Source organism: Panulirus ornatus, chromosome 57 (genome assembly GCF_036320965.1).
Source record: "Panulirus ornatus isolate Po-2019 chromosome 57, ASM3632096v1, whole genome shotgun sequence".
Lineage (NCBI taxonomy): Eukaryota > Metazoa > Arthropoda > Malacostraca > Decapoda > Palinuridae > Panulirus > Panulirus ornatus.
Window position 1 is genome coordinate 6,919,209 of NC_092280.1, and position 20,995 is coordinate 6,940,203.

The 20,995-nt window shown below is 42.7% G+C and overlaps 1 protein-coding gene across 3 annotated transcripts in view; it reads right to left on the reverse strand.

Moving 5' to 3' along the window:
• Nucleotides 1-20,995, reverse strand: part of LOC139766151 (uncharacterized) — a 186,467-nt gene that overhangs the window by 32,463 nt on the left and 133,009 nt on the right. The gene's annotated exons all lie outside the window — the stretch shown is intronic.

Sequence of the window (20,995 nt, forward strand, 5' to 3'; positions counted from 1 at the left end):
TGAGAGGAGGGGTGGCGCGTCGTAAATAGAAATGTGCCTTGAAGTGAATCTAACACTTGAGCGAATCGCTTCAAGGGTGGCACAGCCCTTCTCTCTCTCTCTCTCTCTCTCTCTCTCCCTCCATCTCTCTTTCTCCCTCCATCTCTCTTTCTCTCTCTCTCTCTCTCTCTCTCTGACACCGCACGACTGCACTGCGATCGTAACCCTTCGTCGTGTTATCTTACTCTCTAACACTCAGTGTACGAGGGAGTCGAACGAGGAGGATATACAATAAATCGAATTTTGAAGCCTTTCTTCGTCTATTGTCATGGCAGGCTAAGCTCTTGCCTATGACCTGGCTGGCTCCCAACGAGGCAAATGAGAGAGATTATCTCGAGAAAATTTTAAAGGATTCGTCAATCCTTCCAGTCGCCTCTCCCATCCGGATGAAGGCGCATGCGAACATCTGCTGCATACGAACGCAGGGCTTAAGTAAACAAAAGGCAGTTTGTATCTGTCGTCTGCCTTAATCCTTAGTTGCTGTCTATCACTTGACCGACGACGTGAGGTCAATATAATGATTTTGACGGACGAATACGAGTCACTTGACCCTCCCTACCCCAACAGTGGGTCATGACAGAGGGCGCTGATACAGGTGGAATGACTTTACCTCAAGTGTGCTGCCAAACATGACGCTGATAGACGGATGTGTATTAATGGGACCCGCGGTCTGACGTCAATTTACGACGGTGATAGACAAGGTGTGAGGAGGTCGAACATGTGGCTTAGGAGGCAGATGTGAATTGCTATGGTGTATCCTTCGGGATTCTTAGATTCAGACGTTACCAACGTATCTTAGGGTTTTGCTGTAGGTCTTACGAAGAGAACTGGACAAAAGAAAAAAGATATCTATATCTATTGTAACCTACTCGGAGGAGAAAGTATCTGTTAACTGAAGGTCAACTACTGGAAGGGATTTATGAATACACAAAGCGGAAGAAAAAAAAAAGATTTAACAGAATCTTTGCTGGTCAAAGCATTTGTGCAGTTTATCTTGCAAACAAATCTGTCCAAAAGATCTGAAATCTTTTCTCTCTCTTATTCTTGTTTAAACAAATGAAACAACCATAAATCTTTTGACACCACATTAAAGAAAAAAACTCGAACTGGAAGAGATATTCAAACAACGAAAGCAAACTCGTAAAAGAAAAAGATGAAAGAGACATTCTTGGGAATATAAAGTGCACATCATCAGAGACTGATACAACTCTAGATCAATATAATAAAGATTAAAACTGTAAACTATAAAGAGAAAAAAAAAACTAGTTTACGCCAGCTGAATAATCTCTCGGCCACTGATTTCTGAGACAAGTTCTTGAGGCGATAAACACACACACACACACACACACACACACACACACACACTAGACCTTCCTCAACGTGTGCGCCCCAAAAAGTGGGACGATTAAAACCAGTCATGAGTCGGTCATTCACCTGACTGGTGTCTCGGTAAGGACGCATCTGCCACTCTCCCAAGTGGTCACGGACAAGGCAAAATAGATAATGAAATCTTCGAAATCTGAAACCGCAGAACACTGAGGATGGAGCAAGGGAACACACCCACCCACCCACTCCCTCCTCGCTCCACGGCGGCAACGCACTCGAGAATGAAAGTGTGTGTGTGTGTGTGTGTGTGTGAGGAGGGGATACGCTTATTTTTTTTTTTCGTTGACTCGTAAGGCCGAATCACACAAGATACATGGAGGAGGAGGAAGAAGGGGGAGGTTGTGTGGCGAAGGACGATGGAAGAGATAGTATAATTCAAATACAAGATGTGTGCATTCGAGAGAGAGAGAGAGAGAGAGAGAGAGAGAGAGAGAGAGAGAGAGAGAGAGAGAGAGAGATTAATCACTGTCGCGGTGGGTGGGAGATCTCCATAAGGCTGTGGAAATGATTGAGAGATAAGTGTCTGTTAAGCCAAAGAGATGTTGGTGCCTCTCGCGGCTGGAGAGAGAGAGAGAGAGAGAGAGAGAGAGAGAGAGAGACTGACTTTGCTTTTGCTAATCCTTTTCGTTCCGCTGCTTTTAAGGGAATTGCGTCTTTCTCTCTCTCTCTCTCTCTCTCTCCAGTAGTGAGGAGGCCAGACCACTTCGCTCGCATGGACGTTGGGTCTGTGTGCTCTCTCTCTCTCTCTCTCTCTCTGTGGCAAGTAGCGATGTGGTTGGCTGCCACTACTGCCGCCCAGGGCCTCCCCACCTGGGCATGTTTTGGCAGGGATAACCACAGGTGCTGGCGATCGTGATACCCGACGTGCACGGGCGGGAATAAGACCTGACATGTACACCTGTGATGAACACGATAACCTGGAGAGGGGGAAATCAGACGCGAAGATAAGAAGATAAGCAGGGGAGTCAGAGGATAAGATAAGCAGGGGAATCAGAAGATAAGATAAGCAGGGGAGTCAGAGGATAAGATAAGCAGGGGAGTCAGAGGATAAGATAAGCAGGGGAGTCAGAAGATAAGATAAGCAGGGGAAGATAAGATAAGCTAGCGTTTTAAAGACGGTTTCTGGTGTGGGGTGTGACTGGCAATGTCTGGTTGGTGAAGGAACGCTTTGCTGGATACGTTGTTGTGAGGAGAATGATGGAGAGTAGTGTTGGTGGTGCCGGGAGGAGGTGGTGTGGGGAGGCGTGTGTGTGTGTGTGAGGAGTGTTTGCGTCTCTTTAAGACTTCTGGAAACGGTAGGAGAGAGAGAGAGAGAGAGAGAGAGAGAGAGAGAGAGAGAGAGAGAGAGAGAGAGAGAGAGAGAGAGAGAGAGAGAGAGGATGGATTGGCTTGAGGTGGTTAGGTCAATAGTTTACGCTGAGTCAGTCGTCTTTTTTTTTTCCTTTTTTTCGCATCATGAAGTCAATGATGGTTGAGAATAATGACAAAGAAAAAATGCAAATATGACAGAATGAATAGAAAGACGAGTTGGTTGATAAAGATCAGCTGACGATTATCATGCAAAAAATATATCAAAGTCGAAGAACGTCTGCAATATGTGATTTCATATTTCAAAGATGTACCACAAAAAATAGAATTAAGAAAAAAAAAACGCATCAAAATGCATTGAATACTATAGAATCATCACTATATCATGAATTCATAAAGTCGTTCAACTCCAAAAATATAAATGACGAATGAAACGTCTGATAATGTGTCCTATCAAACACACATCTATAGCAATGGTTTAGAAAATCCTATATACCATATATTCCTATATGCATATATATATCCCAATCCCTAATGTATTTCTAGACAGCGTGAGTACCTAAAATCCTTAAAATAAGACGTCTGCGTCATTTAAACTATACCCTCCCATTAGACTACCATTCCTAGATGATTGCAGAAACAAGGAGGGTCTGTCTTACAGGTGGCGAGCGAAGACCAGAGTGGTGGGTTTGCGAGCTACGGGGAGGAGGAAGACCCCCGTCTGGCAGTTCCTAGGAGACTGCAGAGGACAGTAAGTAACTGGAGACTTTCACCCAGTGTCTGGGACTGGTGGCCCGTCTGTGTGTGTGTGTGTGGTAGTGAGGAAGGGTAGTGGGTGAGTAAACAAATAGGATTGTAAAAAGAGAAGTTGAGGATGAAGGCATGGGAGAAGGAGACAGAAGGAGAGGAGGAGATGATGAATATAACTGGGGAAAGGATATAAGTGAGAGGGGGGGGACAGGGCAAAAGAAGGGAGAGACAGGAGCCGGGAGGTGAAGAAGGCTAGGGAGACGAGAGATAATGGGAGAAGGTGGAATGAGACAGAGGATTAACCCAGAGAGACGTGTTACAAAGGCCTCAAATAAGGATGGTGGAAACTGACTCCCCACATAATGATCTCATGAGATCTGCACAACACATTCTTCCAACAACAGTCAAACAAGAATACAAACTCACGTCTCTGTAAATTTTTTTTGAAAGTGGCTGACTCTACAAAGTAGTTTCCTAAGTTGAAAAAAAGAATAGGGTGGAATGAGTTTCCGTACGGTTGGTATAGCGTTTACAAAATTGAGGTCAGACAGAAATATCACCTTTATAGCGTTTAAATGATTAGAACTGTGTGTATGTCTGTCTTCCTGTGAGACTGTGTTGTTTATAAGACAGCGTTATATGTAGACACAACATACATACCATATACTGTGTGTATCCCATTCATAAATGTGGAGAATCACACACACTACTGATCAAAGTCATACATACCATAATGTTATCAGCAAGTACATCCAAAGAGCATTAGTGTATATATCATAATGTGTTACACCACACACACGCACGAGGGTGTAGGTAGCAGACAACCAAAGGACGAGGGAGGTACTACCTGCCTGAGAATCGGGGGGGGTTAACGACCCAGGCATAATGGGCCAGCACTACAGTGGCTGTCAAGTTCTCCTCTTTGGCCCAAGTGAGTCTTTTTCATTCTTCCTTGCATACATGTGGGCTGCTGGCATTCATCCCCCCCCCCACACACACACGTACACACACACACACACACACACACACACACACACACACACACACACACACACACAAACTCTCACACACACACACTTACACACACACTCACACATATACACCCACGCACACACATACACACACAATTACACACACACACACACACACACACACACACACACACACACACACACACTCTCACACACACACACATACAAGCACACACACATACACACACACACACACACACACACACTCTCACACACACTCTCACACACATACACACACACACACACACACACTCACACACACACACACACACACACAGTATATCCACAATCATACATACAACAGGTTACATATTCGACACAATGTGTAAAGTAATAACGTAACCCATTGCATACCATAATGACATTGCCCCACACTCGTTCATCCCAGCTCCTGGATGATAACGAGCATCATCCCCGGAAGTTCTATACTGATTGAGGAATGTGAAAGTTGACTGTTAATAGGTCGAAATAGACTCGTTTAACTCCTTGATTGATGGATGGATGTTCCCTGTGATCCGTCATTACGGGAGAGGTTTGAAGTTTACGATGTAATTGGCGCAAAAAAATATCAATTTCGAGATGTAATTGGTGAAAGGTGCTTACAAGATATCTATAAATGGTGGAGATGTGTCATTTGGCCCCTGCATTTTTGGTGGAGAGGTGTTCACTTTATCATTCATAATGGTTTGTAAGTGATTTACTTGGCTTCGTTATTGGTGGAGAGGGGTTCACTTTATCATGTAAATGGTGGGTAAGTAATTTGCTTTATAAATGGTGGAGAGGTGTTCACTTAATCATGTAAATGGTGGGTAAGTAATTTGCTTCGTAAATGGTGGAGAGGTGTTCACTCTCTCGATTGGGTGGAAAGGTGTCTTAGTTTCCTTTTATGCATGGCTAATGCCAAGGTGTTCCCAGTCCCTTGTTATTGGTGGAGAAGTGGTCAACTGAAGGGGACATGTTATGTATCTGTCTGATGAGCAAAGAGATGGTATATTCCTCTGTCCCACATTGGTCCATGATAGAGAGGGGAGGTTAGGCCACGGTATCTCAAATGGACCTCACTCTTACGCTTATCCAAAGTGTGGAATTATCCAGCTCGCCCTAATCTTAATCTCTTGTATGATAAGGTAACGACTAGCTATCATGACCTCTCAGTTCTGTTAACACGTCATTTGTGTATTTTCAGCCAAAGGGCTGCCTACAACCAATAGACTGTTATCTATTCATCTATTTGATCTATTCATTTACATAATGGCCAGTTGTGGCCTGGACGAGTGTAGAACCCAACTCCTCCTTCCCCATACTCTATTAACTGGTGATTACCAACAGGTAAACACATACATAGATCCCCCACACGCATTCGCGATCATTAGCATAGACTTAAATGAATCTACAGAAATAAAAAGAAAGATGATAATTTTCGACAGAATGGAATGAAAGAATCTACAAAGCCAATAAACGTGATTAACAAAAACAAAACAGTCAAGTCTAAACAGACTTGATAACTAAGTAAGAGAAGTAATAAAGGAAGGTGACAACAGTAACCTATGTAGTAAAACAGAATACCACAGTGCGATAAAAAAAACGGTAAACAGTGAGACAACAGAAGCGTGTAAGACTAAGGAACAACAGAAATGATAAACGAAAGAAAATAAGAGATATGAGCTCATCAGAGAGATAACAGAGATTAAAGAGACGACAGAGAGGAAGCAAGAACGTCTGATTAAGCAACAGCGAGACAACAGAAGTGGGAAATAGTTACAGAAGGACAACAGAAGGAAGAAAACAGAGAGGAACAGTGATGTTGATAATGTAATCAAGCAACTTAGAAAACGAGGCGACAGATTATTTTAAACGAGTGAGGTTACTATGAGAAGTGAGGAACAACGAGATAATCGAGAATAAAAAGAGAGAGAGAGAGAGAGAGAGAGAGAGAGAGAGAGAGAGAGAGAGAGAGAGAGAGAGACTGGATGACCTAGGAGAAACCAGAGACGCTACACCATCACCAGGAACCACTAGAAAGTTATCCTTGTTCCGGCTGGTGTGTGTGTGTGTGGTGTGTGTGTGTGGTAGTGGTGGGGAACAGAGAGGGGCAAAACCCTCCTCCTCTTTCTCCCCCTCCACCTCCTCCTCACCAAACCACCTCCCCAACAACACCCCCTCCCGCCCCCCTCGACAAACCAGCAACTCCAAGAAACCCACCCCACCTTAACCTCCCACACACACACACACACACACACACACACACACACACAGCCACTGGTTCCGAAGCGTCTCCTGCAGTGCTCCGTGTGGCCTGTGCTCAGCTGGCACGTTCGGCCCCGAGGGGCGTCGTTGAAGGTCGTAGGACATTCAAGGGCGGGGAGGAGAGACTCACGCCAGGACTTAGGTTGGTGGGGGATTACTGAGAGAGAGAGAGAGAGAGAGAGAGAGAGAGAGAGAGAGAGAGAGAGAGAGAGAGAGAGAGAGAGAGAGCCTGCGAGTGCGAGTGCTGTACCACTAAGAATTAAGAACCCACACCCACGTGTGCTAAATAGTATGAGAGACAAGTGCCTGCTTATGCTGAACATCCTCTTATGCTGAGCAGTATCGTGGAAAAGCATCCTCTTATGCTGAACAGTGGCACAGAGAAGTACCCTCTTATGCTGAACAGTGGCACAGAGAAGTACCCTCTTATGCTGAACAGTGGCACAGAGAAGTACCCTCTTATGCTGAACAGTGGCACAGAGAAGTACCCTCTTATGCTGAACAGTGGCACAGAGAAGTACCCTCTTATGCTGAACAGTGGCACAGAGAAGTACCCTCTTATGCTAAACTTAGGAACTAATACCTGTTGATATCACAGGACCTATAAATCTGCAAAAGCTAAAGATTAATTGTTTATGTCAGTATATAAACGTATATCACAGCCGAGAACACACACACACACACACACACACACACACATACACACAGACACACACACACACACACACAGTGGGATGGGAAGACAAATATTTAGGAGAGCTTTCCCTGTTAAGTACACTGATGAGATGAGTGCTATTTATGACTGTGAGTGACTTGCCAGAGGGTATATGATTCATCCTCAGATACGTAGGTTTGCTGATGACGCTCAGCACAAGAGGAGGAATACGTGAGTAACAGGGATTGCAGTACACTGCAAGGGGACGAAGGCAAAGTACAGCATTGATTTGACAAATGACTAAGGAAGCTGGAAAATGTAAAATGAATAGAAAATGGAACAAACAGACCTGAATGGTATACCGGTTAGCGTTTCGGACTGTGACGCATTCACGAGCTATCCAGGGTCGAGCGCATGGGGTCGAATCCTGGTTGTGGCAGTTGGTCCACAGTCAATCCAGCTGTTCATCCTCCTTTAGGGGTTGGTCTATAGATTGGACACCTGGCTTAGGCTAGAATATATATATATATATATATATATATATATATATATATATATATATATATATATATATATATATAATATATATGAAGGTGAAATTGCACTTCAGTAGGAGTTCATACAATTATATTTAACATGTAATTTTTCTATACATGTGGCACGACATGTTTCATGGAGACAATCCACCTCATCATCAGGTGCCAGTACTTAACAAAGTTATTTAAATCCAAATATCACACTTGAGTCCCGCCGTCCAACACCAATCTTTATAGACCAACCACCTGATGATGAGGTGTATTGTCTCCACGAAACATGTCGTGCCACATGTATAGAGAAATTACATGTTAAATACAATTGTATGAACTCCTACTGAAGTGCGATTTCACCTTCATACTATCATCACGGACTAGTGTGATCATCACATTATCATATATATATATATATATATATATATGGTTGTTTAATTTGTTTATGGATGGGGTTGTTAGGGAGGTAAATGCAAGAGTCCTGGAAAGAGGGGCAAGTATGAAGTCTGTTGGGGATGAGAGAGCTTGGGAAGTGAGTCAGTTGTTGTTCGCTGATGATACAGCGCTGGTGGCTGATTCATGTGAGAAACTGCAGAAGCTGGTGACTGAGTTTGGTAAAGTGTGTGGAAGAAGAAAGTTAAGAGTAAATGTGAATAAGAGCAAGGTTATTAGGTACAGTAGGGTTGAGGGTCAAGTCAATTGGGAGGTGAGTTTGAATGGAGAAAAACTGGAGGAAGTGAAGTGTTTTAGATATCTGGGAGTGGATCTGTCAGCGGATGGAACCATGGAAGCGGAAGTGGATCATAGGGTGGGGGAGGGGGCGAAAATTTTGGGAGCCTTGAAAAATGTGTGGAAGTCGAGAACATTATCTCGGAAAGCAAAAATGGGTATGTTTGAAGGAATAGTGGTTCCAACAATGTTGTATGGTTGCGAGGCGTGGGCTATGGATAGAGTTGTGCGCAGGAGGATGGATGTGCTGGAAATGAGATGTTTGAGGACAATGTGTGGTGTGAGGTGGTTTGATCGAGTAAGTAACGTAAGGGTAAGAGAGATGTGTGGAAATAAAAAGAGCGTGGTTGAGAGAGCAGAAGAGGGTGTTTTGAAATGGTTTGGGCACATGGAGAGAATGAGTGAGGAAAGATTGACCAAGAGGATATATGTGTCGGAGGTGGAGGGAACGAGGAGAAGAGGGAGACCAAATTGGAGGTGGAAAGATGGAGTGAAAAAGATTTTGTGTGATCGGGGCCTGAACATGCAGGAGGGTGAAAGGAGGGCAAGGAATAGAGTGAATTGGAGCGATGTGGTATACAGGGGTTGACGTGCTGTCAGTGGATTGAATCAAGGCATGTGAAGCGTCTGGGGTAAACCATGGAAAGCTGTGTAGGTATGTATATTTGCGTGTATGGACGTGTGTATGTACGTGTGTATGGGGGTTGGGCCATTTCTTTCGTCTGTTTCCTCGCGCTACCTCGCAAACGCGGGAGACAGCGACAAAGTATAAAAAAAAAAAAAAAAAAAAAAAAATATATATATATATATATATATATCTTTAATGACCTTGCTTAAGGTATTCAGTTGCCTGCACCGCCTCAGTTAACATAAAAAAGATTGACTGTGTCATGCTAGGGGGCGCCAGCAAATTACTGGAATCATTCCAGGTAACACTGATATCATATCAGTCTTATCACTGGAATATCGTGTGGAGAGGGAGGACTGGGAGACGGGTGGATTATAACAATTTGGTCGAGGTTGCTGCTATAACCTGGTCGAGTAGGATATTCTCAAATACCTGGACAGTGGGATATTCGGGAAGATGTGTATGACGACTATGTAACTCGTGCTGGTATAAACCAGCTGGTCTGGTCTCCTGACCTGGTGTAACATAGAGAAACGTTAAAGGAGGTGTGAAGGAATACAGCGAGTATGTTTACAGTGGAGAGAGTGTACAAACTTGAGGCATTGCTCAACAATGACGACTTTCAAGAGAAAAAAAAAAGAAAGAAGGAAAGAAAGAAGGAAAAGTTTGACACAAGAAATATAGTAGGAAAATAGAATGAGAACAAAGACAAGACATACAAACTTATTCAAGATATGTTCGACAGAACACACGCTGAACACTTCTGGTTCCTTTGGAGCCTCAGAGCCGTGAGATACGCTATAGTGATCCATCAATGTACGCAAAGAATAGATCTCAGGCTAACTTAGCTGATTTCCTCTCTAAACCATAATACACACACACACTCACACCTACACACACACACGCGCGCGCACACACACACACACACACACACACACACACACACACACATGTACACACACACTCGCAGTCGCACACACACACACACACTCACACATACACACTCGCAGACAGACAGACAGGCAGACAGACACAGACAGACAGACAGACACACACACACACACTCTCTCTCTCAGACAGACAGACACACAAACAAACATATACGAACGTATGCGCGCAAATATTACACAGACACGCACCAACGCAAAATTCACGACATCACATGCGTGCAAAGTCTCACAAAACCTGAGTGAGGTGTCTCGTTATCAGAGACGAAATCCAAGAGTCCTCCCTTCCCCCCTCCTCAACACATAGATAAGACAGACACACGAGGTCGCAAGGCTTCAAAAATCAACCCCTCCCCCTCCATTAAAACATCTGATTAACTGTGGACACCACCACCTCGCCTCACCTCCCACAACACACACACACACACACACACACACACACACACACAGACACTTTCAGGCGTCGTGGAAGAAGCTAACAGAGAACATTTGAATCAAACAATTCCCTGCAAAGAAGACAGGAGAAGGTGAATATTTAGTCTTACCCATTTAACAGCTTTCTATAACGAGTTTTACGATGATAAAGAATTGTTGAATATTCTGACGAGAGTTTGGCTGCTTTTTCTTCGTAGTAGATGCATTTGTCAAATGGCATACAGAAAATGAAGGACCGGTTGGTAAGGTTTGGGCAAGTTTTCGTTCATTTATATGAAGGAGTGACGGTAAGTTTAGAAACTGTGTCAAAAAAAAAAAAAATTGATAGATGAATTGCTACCCCAAACAATTATACGCAAACAAACGTAAACACACACACACACACACACACACACACACACACACACAAGTAAAGACATGGGACATATACACACACAGACAGAAGACTGATAAAGTCATGCAACCAAGCTGGGGTCAGAGGAAGGCTCCACAAGTGGATTAACAGACTCTTAACTTGAGGGATGGTGACACAGAGAACACAGGTCGGGACAGCTACCATCTCCAAGAGCGCGCGAAGGGGATTGATAACGTGTGAAGGGGTTCCTCTAGGTATAGTACTTAGACCATTACTATTCCTGATCTAAGAGAACACTCGGGTGAAGGAAGGGCTCATCAGTCCCCGAAGATGTTGGCAGATGATGCGCAGGAAGACGTATGAAAGTAGCGGAAAGTAACGAGGAACTGCGATACGCTGCAAAGGAAAGCTAAACACGAGAGAACAGCAGGACGGAGAATGATGCAGTCATGAAGATGGAAAAAAAAGGGGTTTAAACAAACCAATTAGCGAGTATTAAACCAATGGAGTTTATTGCATTGAAATCGAATGACGAGGGGGGCCTGATTCTATCGCAATCTATCTACTATCTATCTATCTATCTATCTATCTATCTATATATATATATATTATATATATATATATATATATATATATATATATATATATATATATATATATATATATAACGTTTGGGGCATGGAAGAATTATATATACTTTACAGGTATTACAGGAAGCACAAAGTTGCTGTTTTGCGGCGTCACCAACACTTCCGCATGGCGGTCGATCCTTCGGCCACCTGGGTTGGCCAGGTTATTCCTGGATCAACCTTGGAAGGCGACAGGCAGAAAGGCTGGCGTAAACCACCAACCCAGGAGGCAGTAGTTCCTCCCAACACACACACACACACACTGGTTCCTCAGACGCCCCAAGCTATTCCTTAGGATGTAAGGGATCGTAAGTCAGCGAAGCCCCAAGTTTGTGGTGAAGTAGTGTATAATGCATCACATATGAAGATACATATGTGATGTTTCTATGTCTCGTCACTCTATCTCGAGACTTGAGATGAGCCAAGTAGCAATGCACAAAGCCCTCGAGTTATAGTGACCCCTCCCTCTCTACTGTCGGGCTTCGAACCTTCTCTTACCATCTCGTGGAGAAGGGAGAGAAAGTGAGTTGTATATCCAGCGCAAATCATTTCCTATTAATGATAACCGCAAGACGTACGACCGGGTTATGAGTCATGGCTGAGCGAGCGAGGGGTGTGGTCCGGTGGAGGGTTGTGAGGCAACTGGCTGGTGAGGAGCATTGCCACTCAGGTGAGGACCAGTTGCCCCTATTACGGGGATCACACACTATGATGGATCAGTAACCAGGAGGTCCCCAACAGCAGCAGACATTGCGTTATCACCGCAAGAGGTCAGCATCCTCACTGGCTCACTGTCGGAAGCAAATCACTGACTTTCGTACACATTCGAGTTTATCTTCGTTCATCTACGTTGAGACATAAGTAATTAGTGGATCACTTGTCAGAGAAAGTATGCGGATATCTAACGAAACATTTAGAACCTCAGAGCGAAGTTAGACTCTACTTCGTCACACGCAGAGCAGGTCACACCGTCAACAGACTCGTTATAACAACATCTTGCGAACAGATGTGCAATGGAGAGTGACATGTCGACCAAGTGCGTTACTGTTTTAGGCTTTGATATTAACTGGGACCTTCGTGGTGTAGGGGTTAGCACTCCTGACCGTGACGCATTTACAGAGCAGCCCGAGGTCGAGGCCTGTATAGGTTCGAATCGTGTTCACGGCAGCTAGTCCAAAGTTCATCCAGCTGTTCATCCTCCCGTAGGAGAAGGTCGATAGATTGGGTACTTGGCTTAGGCTAGTATGTATATATACAACGTTACTAAGGTGGCCTTGATTAGGACATTCAGTTGCCTGTGCCGCCTTAGATGATAAAAACAAAAAGAGGACAAGACATCACATACACTCTGGAAACGAGAAATGTCCACCAAAACACTTGTTATTCCTTCAAACATCGTCTCCCTCTTTTACGTATGAATTATACCACTACTGTATATAAGTCTATCTAGTACTGAATGAAGCAAGCATGTGATCTCGAGGAGTGTAGGTTTTTGAGCCGAAACTTGCAGACACCATTAGCAGGGAAGCCGGTATGATAACAGAAGGGCGAAGTGACATTTCCATTCGTCTCTCAAAATCTTAACACGCGAAGAAATATACATTACTAATCTAAATTCACACACTGTTGCTCGGGATCAGTGTGACTTAGTGTGCCAAAGTTCACCTTATGAAATAACTGGTTCCCCAAATAGACACTAGAACACTGCACCAACGCTGGAAGTTTGCGAAACTCATGTCAACTTACAGATTAAACAGAGTCAAATAAACCATGCGACATGAACGTTACGTAACACAAATATGAAGAAAGCTAAGTTTAATCACAGGTGCACAAAGTGAACGTTTTATATACAGATATATATATATATATATATATATATATATATATATATATATATATATATATATATATATATATATATATATATATATATATATATGTTTTGGACAATCACATGCTTACCAAATGGCGTCCTAGCTTCGTCTCTTCGATGTATATCAACTGACTGTTATATTCCTCTCTTGTGTCTCCCCGATGATGTGATTATTACACGAAAGTGCACTTGGGAACTTTTCGTGTTTCATTTTCCTCGTGGACTCTTAGGAATATCTTGATCACGCGCAAAATTGTGATCCTTTCCAACATATTATATATATATATATATATATATATATATATATATATATATATATATATATATATATATATATATATATATATATATATATATATATATATATAAAAGCATTGTTTGCTGGTTTTCCATCCAGAGCAAATACTTGAATTCATCATTACTCATCCCACAAAAGCAAACATCAAAGATTACCCCAAAAAATTCTTGATCTGTGGTCCTGCCAAGTGGACGTGGCTAACTACCTGAGTGCCGTCGTATCCACTTCTATAGGAATCCTGAAGTGCTTAGCAAGTTGGTCATATCAAGAAGTGCGGTGATGTTATGCGTATATCTTTTTGGGTTGAGTGCAAAAGCAATGGCGTTACCGGACTCTGTCTGCACGAGTTTACGCCTCGAGTGAAATGTCATCTTTGGCGACGCTCTCCCACCGGGAGTACAAACTCGTCCAAAAACTTCTTGCTCCAAAGGAGTCTATATGTCCCTTCTACTGGAAGTACGACAGCCTTGGGCTGAAGGAACCTTCAGGAAGGTTCTGGGTAACATAATGACCCTTTCATGGAAAATAGTCGTCGAGTAATCATAGACAAGATAGATAAGTACAGGACGACTGAGGAGTAATTCGTCTATGCGGAAGTGACATCATGGGCTGGCGGGGTCTTGTGTTATGTTGAAACGATCTTTGTCATGGTGGAGAGGTGGGTGGTTTCCAGGACGCACACCGAGAAATCGTAACTCGTACATGCCTGGGGGGCATATAGTTTCAAATGAGTGTATGTCTGATAGAGTTTAAGATCGGATTAGAAGGGCAGTTGCTTAATATTTGTCGAGTCATTACAGAGTGTATATGCTGTGTCATTGCTCTGTGTCTTGGGGGAGTATGTGCTGCGGAGCTAAGCTTACCATTTCTACTTTGGGGTTATGAAGTCGTTAGGTTAGAGTGGTGTGTTGTTGCTCAAAAGGAACTGGGTGTTGAGCACACTGTGGTGGGATTGAATTGAAAGTATTTTTGTTTTACTGTGCACATGTGGAACATCTGAGGTTGTGAGGCAACTAGTATTTGTTTTACTGTGCACATGTGGAACATCTGAGGTTGTGAGGCAACTAGTATTTGTACTGAGTGCTGTGTTTTATGCCATTTCCAGCTTTCTTATATTTGCTTTTTTAAGATGTGGACAACCAAGCAGGTGAGGCGTGATTTAAGATGGAGTGGGTGTTTTGTTTGTAGGGGATACTAATGGATGGCGTTTATTGTTCGAAACTGGTGTTGGTAATTATTCTGAAGGCGTTTAGCTCGTTCTGATTTTTTGTGTTCATGTTTGTGGTATGAGTAGAGAATGTCATCTATGTGTCATGCTCGTGTTACCACCTCCGTGAGGTTAAACTGAAAGTACACTCTCGCAAGACCTAACTCTAAGAGAGCCCGTTTTCCCCTCACGCACAGTGTAGGTATATATGATACATGGACGTGGATATGGCAGCGAATGGAACCATGGGATCTAAAGTGCGCCACAGGGTGGGTGAGGGGGCTAATATTCTGGGGGAATTGAGGAATGTGTGGAAAAAGAGGACGCTGTCTCTAAGGACAATGATGGGTATGTCTGATGGTATAGTAGTCCCGACGGTGTTGTACGGAAGCGAGGCGTGAGCCCTGAGTGACATTGTAAGTTAGAGGGTGAATGTGTTGGAAATGAAGTTTTTGTGGACAGTATGGGGTGTAAGAAGGGTTGATGGAATATGAAAAAGATATGGTGAGAGAGAGTGTGGTATTAAGATGAGTGTGTATGAGAGAGATAAAGAGGGTGTGTTGAAATGGTATGGACGTATAGGGAGGATGAGTGAGGAGAGGTTCACTAAGAGGATTTACATGTAGGAGGGAGGGAGAACAAGGATGAGGAGAAAGCTGAGGGGGAGTTGGAAAGATGAAGAGCAACAATCTCTAAGTGTTAAGGGCCTGAACATGTAGGATGTGAGGCGTGCATGGGACAGAGCGAAATAGAGTGATGTAATATATAGGGGACGACGTGCTGTCACTGGGCTGGGACCAGAACGTATGGAGCGGTCAAGGAAACCCAGAGAAAGGTCGTTGGTGCATGGTTGTGGACAGGAGGCTTTGATTTAGGTGCATTAGTCATGACAGCTACAAAGTCGCTACATTGCTAACGTGGGAGACGATGTGCAACACACACACACACACACACACACACACACGTTAATGTTACATCAACGACATTAAACATGCAAACGATACTTCACTATGTAATCAATCAAATAATAAGAGTCTGGTTCAACCGCATTCCTACATCATAGCTTCCTGTCACTGAATTCAGAATTAAATGCTTAAGTAAAAGGGGTTCTAGTAGTTCGGAATTTCAACACTAGAGGGTAGCCAGGCTCAGGCGCCTCAAGCGTGTGAATGGAACTATTTTTATCGTGACTGTCCAGAAATTCACACAGACAGTGTATATGTACTTCCTAATTGCTGCAGTATGGACTGAATAAGGAATTCCAAGATGTAATTCTATTCCTATCTTTTAAATAAACATATCTATACTGTTTCTGTCACACATTCTTTCACTACATAAATATTAACTCTTCATTGATGAATAACTCAGGCTTCATTGAAATCCTAACCTGAAGAACAGACGTTGCTTTCACCTCATCATCAATTAACTGATATGATAAAGAGTATCACGCCACTGGCTGTACGCCCGCCCGCGGGGCATGAGCACCACTGCGACAACAACGCCAGGCATCTTGCTAGCCATTGCGAAGCCACTGTGGACCATCGCTGGCTCATGTCTTGTCTCCACTGGATCATTTGAGACCAGCTGTGGTGTACTGTGGTAAAGTCATCCTACCTTAAGACTCACGTCACAGATGGGTCGTGTAATGTACAGCTACTGACTCACTCTTACCCAACGGACGAGCTCTGCCATACTCACCTGAGGAAGATGAATAAGAAGGTTATTAAAACGATGCAAACCAATTGTGAGACTAGGGCGTTTATATGTATGATGATTGGTACGTACATGTATGTGTGTGGGATTACTAATTATGGTCGCTAATTGCATGTTACGCGGAGAGAATCTTACACTAAAACAGCTCCGTCTCTTAACATTGTATACATACCATGACTTTACGTATACACACACACACACACACACACACACACACACACACACACACACACACACACCTTAGATCTTTCATTGATAAATCCCTTAAGTTAGCAAAGAAATCATTTTATAGAGCTGAACCCAAACCTCCCATTAACACCAAAAATCTCTTAGTTCTCCCTTTTGATAATAATTCTACGTTATTCCTCATGTTGCTTAAATCCTTTAATGTAAATGCTGCCTTCAGCAACAATAATACTGTAAAGAATATCTTGATCAGGAATTCACCAGAAAATTCTCCTGGATGCAACTGTAAAGTGCCATGTAGAAATTGTGACACGTTTTATGTTGGGCAGACTGGTAAGGATCTTTCTGTTAGACTTAGCAACATGTATATAGTATGAAAACAGGACAAGAATCAAATGCCTTGTTTAATCACGTTAAAAACTATGATCATTGTGTTGACTGGAGTAACGCTATCTCAGTTATTAGCTCCAACTCTATTACCACGAGAAATATCATTGAATCTTCTATTACTAAATACACAAAGAATTATAAACTTAGTATTAGTAAGGGCCTATACAAATTGGATAGCTTTATAGTTGATAAGATTTTTAAACAATTCCCTTTCTTGTCCACATAATAAGTTTATGATACGCTCGTTGTCTGTCTTGGACAGCCACTTGTTTACCAAATGGCTTCTTAGCCACGACTGTTCGTTGCATATCAACTGATATATATTTCTTTCTTGTATCTCCCCTGATGATGTGATTATTACACGAAAGTGCACTTGGGAACTTATCGTGTTCCATTTCCACGTTGACTCATAGGAATATATATATATATATATATATATATATATATATATATATATATATATATATATATATATATATATATATATATATATGCATAAAGTACACAACTAGCGAGTGTCCATAAGATGTAGGTAAAACCACAAGGAAATGGAACATATAAACTGTCAAGCGTTTTCGTATAATTACATCGTCAGGACTTGGAAATAGTAGAGTGAACCAGATTATGATATACCAGCGACCACTGGACCTGGCAGGAGAAGGAATTATGACACAGGTGAATGGATAAAGGCACAGATAGATAAATAGACCGACAGATAGGCAAATAGATATTCGAAGATATCTGTAATATGGCTCTTCCTACTTATGTCAAAACATTGCATCTCAGTTTTATCAAAAATAAGACTTCAGAAAAATAGTAAAGTGAAAACATTGGTACGTGGGTATTGGTTTGCGAATGACGGGCCATCATTTTGCCCTGTCGTAAGCCTTACGACAAGCAGTGATGTTAGAAACGATGCAGTGCGCAAGACTATACGATGACCTCACCACTCACGCATGCGCCTCACCGGGGGAGCCTTCCGTGCACGCTTAGTAACAATCTCTTGTTTGGCTAAATCTCTTCCAGGAACAGTGTCGGTTGGGGGGTAGAGGTTGGGTAGGGGTGCGAGTGGAGGGTAGTGGTGTGGGGTTGGGGATTGGGGTAGAGGTGGGTGTAGGGGTAGGGTTAGAGGTGGGGGATTGGGGTGGGGGGTTTGGAGTGGGGGTTGGAGTGGGGGGTTGGAGTGGGGGGTTGGAGTGGGGGATAGGTATTGGCAAGGAGGGGCCCAACAAGTGAGGTAGACTATGATGTTATTGTCTATTTTGGTTTGTGTGTACCTTAGTGTAGGTATTCTGATGTCATAATGTTGATAATGGTCGTAGACCCGATATCAGTAGTAGTAGCAGTAGTCGTGGTAGTAGAATTAGTTGTAACAGTAATAATAGAAGTATAGTAGTAGCAGTAGTAGTAGTAGTAGTAGTAGTAGCAGTAGTAGTAGTAATTACAGTAGTCGTATTTGTGGTAGAAGTAGTAGTAGTGGAGGTAGCAGCAGCAGCAGCAGTAGTAGTAGTAGTAGTAGTAGTAGTAGTAGAAGTTGTAGTGGTAGTGGTAGTGGTGATGGTGTAGTAGAAGTATTATTAGTAGTAAAAGTAGTAGCAGTTGTAGTAGAAGTATCAGTAGTAGTAAAAGTAGTAGTAGTAGTAGTAGTAGTAGTAGTAGTAGTAGTAGTAGTAGCAGCAGCAGCAGCAGCAGCAGTGGTAGTAGTAGTAGTAGTAGTAGTAGTAGTAGTAGTAGTAGTAGTAGTAGTAGTAGTAGAAGTTGTAGTGGTAGTGGTAGTAGTAATAATAGTAGTATGATTAAGGTAGTAGTGATGGTAGTAGTAATAGTAGCGGTGGTGGTAGTAGCAGTAGTAGTAGTAGTAGTAGTAGTATAGTCGTAGTAGTAGTAGTAGTAGTGCAAGTAGCCCTATTACCAATCCAGACATCCCCCCTTACTAAACTCCAATGACCAGTGTTGCCAAATTTAGACACTTTACGTCATTCATATCGGTAATTGGCTTGTCACGTTGTAACGCTGGCTAATTGGTTTGCAACTGGTAATGGAAGACATAAACTAACGTCGTAATAGGTTTTACGTGACGGACTGGAGAGGTCTTTATCGCCCCGTACATTAGAGGCTGAAACTCCGTAATGTGTATAATCGCCTTATGTCTTTCTAGGATTCACTTCTTTATTCAAAAAGATACTGTAATCATTATCTCTTTACATCCTTACAGAGAAAGATACCATAATCATTATCTAAATCATTACTCATAAAGATACAATATCATCATCGATTCGTACCTTTACTCAGAAAGATATCGTAATTATTTAATCGTACGGAGTAGATCATTTGATAATTTCAATCTTCAGGGATACGGAGGTAATGAGCCAATTCATCTCTGTATCGCTGAAGATGTGAATGGTCACGAAAGCGTTCTGATCTTCGTGTTTCAGTCGCCTGTGGCCACCAGCAAATTACCGAATCACGTGTGCCTTTATGATTCATCTAATCTATCTATCTATCCATCTATCTATCTATCTATCTATCTATCTCTTGTAAGAACCGCAGAAGGTAATTTGGGTCGTATGGGTGCACAAGTAAGAGAATCGTTGCTCTAAAGTAATTCTCTTATTCCCTTATTTTCTGCTGTTCTTGTCCAACATTCGTCATCAGTAATCGAACATATCAATTGCCTGGTTAAGTCCATGTCTGGCCATTACGACAAGTTGACCTTTGACCTTGTTTCACCAGAGTCGGACGGTGAAACCTGTGTTGAAACTGGTTCCCTCATGCCTTCCAAATAGTTCACACTGTGCCTCATACGTCTCGGCATCTCGAGGATAAGGAATATATAATATATTATACCTTATCCTCGAGAAGCCGTGAAGCAAATACTGCGTTTGGCTGTGCCTCAACCCTGGCTTGACCTCTGCATGAGGCACAGTGTGAATTATTAGAAGGCATGAGGGAACCAGTTTCAACACAGGTTTCAGCGTCCGACTCTGGTGAAACAAGGTCAAAGGTCAACTTGTCGTAATGGCCAGACACGGACTCAACCAGGCAATTGATATGTTCGATTACTGATGACGAATGTTGGAAAAGAACAGCAGAAAATAAGGGAATAAGAGAATTACTTTTGAGCAGCGGTTCTCTTACTTGTGCACCCAAGTGATCCAAATTACTTTCTGCGTTTCTCATAAGAGGTAAGCCCTGCTGTACGCAGAAGGGAAATATACGAATGTGTGTTTCCGAGAAAGGAATGGAGAGGTGACAGGTCAGTTCGGGGAAGATGGGTGGAAAAGAAGGGGTTGGGGAGGGGAAGACTCCTTAACTGCCCCTTTCGTAAAAGGGGTGGCAGCCCCATCAATTATCTCCCCTCCCCCAGGGTTAATGATAACAAGTGGGTGTTAAGGCCAGACATTACCCTGCTGGGGCAAATCCTTGATAACAGTGATAGTGACTTGGGTGATTATCATATAGGGATAATGATGATAGTGATGATGATGATAGTGATGATGATGATAGTGATGATGATGATAGTGATGATGATGATGATGGGGATGATGATAGTGATGATGATAATGGTCAAGTCAGCAATGACAGTGACTGTGATTGTGATTTCGAATCGTACAATGGCAGCTAAAGAGTGAATGTGAGCGAATGAAGTCCAAATCTCCGTC